We start from the raw sequence: 1,718 nt of genomic DNA on the forward strand, positions 1-1,718 counted from the left end.
CCTTCGAAGGGAGCACACCCAGAAGCGAGCAACTGAAGCCAAGGGGCTTCCAAAATGCCCCTTCCAGGCCTGTCTTTGAAGTCACAGCAACACCATTTTAAGCAATACGTTTAACTGGATGATTTCCACAAACTATCCACGAAGTTTCTAACCAGCACAATTCAGTGAAGTACAAAACACTGAGTTACAGGCTGTGGGAAGAGAAGGCAGCACCAATGGTGGCACCTTCCAATCCTGGTTGTTCTAGGGGCAGGGAGAGTGGAAGGTCTTCTTTTAAACCAATCCCCTCATTTCAGTGTACAAAAGAATTACTCCAATCGATATTAAATTGTATTGAAAACGAAATGGACTAAAAAGCAAATACTACTCTATGCAGAGGTGGCAGTGGGAAGAAAGAATAAGTCCTTCAAAGCAGGAAGGGAGATAGCAGGTGGAAGGTTCTGTGCCTGGGACCCTGGGTACTCACTCACGCTGCTCCATTTTTACTTTCGGTGGTCTCAGGAAGGTCCGACTTTTCTTCTCTTTCTTCCCCTTTGTATTGGCTTGGAAGTTTCGCAGCTGTCCACACGACCATCTCGACTTTCCTCAAAGTTTTTCTGCCACTCTCTTTCTCGTTTGGCTTTTTCTTGAGCTTCAATCTCTTCTTCCCTTTGTCGTTTCCTTTCATGCATCTCTTTGGCTTCTCTCTTTCCTTTTAATTTCCAGCTGAGCAAAGAGTTTCATTGTCTGTTTATATATGGCTTGTTTGAACAGCTCAGGATCACCCTCCTCTACAATCGTAGGTTTTCCTTCCTTCTTTAATTGTTTTTCTCACTCTTTCACAGTGTGTTCCACATATTCTTTTCCTGCCTGAATTACATCCAGGGCCCTCTTCTTTTATTCCTGATCCAGTAGCAACTTGTAAGCTTTGTCCACAGCTTCAAAAGCCTTTTGTGCTCTGTCAGCATCATCTTGATTTTTGTCAGGCTACACAAAGATGGGTAACTGCCGAAACCTCGTTTTTATTTCTTCATCTGTAACTTCAGGATCTATCTGAAGAACCTCAAATGGGTTCAAATTGAAGTAAGGGGAACTAGGACGGGTCAGTCTTTCAGTCTGATTTTTGGATGTTAAAACCAAGTCTTTCTTCTCTATTTGTTTCACCTGAAGATAATGCCAGGGAGAACAAGCACCAGGCAGTCCCAGGAAAACATCCTTGGTGTGACTGTTAGAATTGGAATGCTAGTTGGAATAAATATCCTCTATGCTATATGCTGTCTTTATTCCTCACTGTAGAAGGTCATAAATGCTTCCTCCGTGCTGCCTCCGCCGCCCAAAGTCCCTCTCTCTCCTGAAGCCGCCATTTCCCCACCACTTTTTTAAAAAGTTAAAATCTATAGATGGAAATTACATATATATATTTTTTTCTTTTTTTCTTTTTTTGTTTTTTGAGACAGAGTCTCGCTCTGTCGCCCAGGCTGGAGTGCAGTGGCCGGATCTCAGCTCACTGCAAGCTCCGCCTCCCGGGTTTACGCCATTCTCCTGCCTCAGCCTCCCGAGTAGCTGAGACTACAGGCGCCCGCCACGGCACCCAGCTAATTTTTTGTATTTTTTAGTAGAGACGGGATTTCACCTGTTAGCCAGGATGGTCTGGATCTCCTGACCTCGTGATCCGCCCATCTCAGCCTCCCAAAGTGCTGGGATTACAGGCTTGAGCCACCGCGCCCAGCCCAGAAATT

At 44.9% G+C, this 1,718-nt stretch overlaps 1 pseudogene; it reads right to left on the minus strand.

Annotated features, from left to right (window-relative positions):
- Nucleotides 1-462: 462 nt before the first annotated feature.
- Nucleotides 463-1,343, minus strand: LOC111524490 (annotated as a pseudogene).
- Between the last annotated feature and the right edge of the window lie 375 nt (nt 1,344-1,718).

This window comes from Piliocolobus tephrosceles, chromosome 6 (genome assembly GCF_002776525.5).
Source record: "Piliocolobus tephrosceles isolate RC106 chromosome 6, ASM277652v3, whole genome shotgun sequence".
Taxonomy (NCBI): Eukaryota; Metazoa; Chordata; class Mammalia; order Primates; family Cercopithecidae; genus Piliocolobus; species Piliocolobus tephrosceles.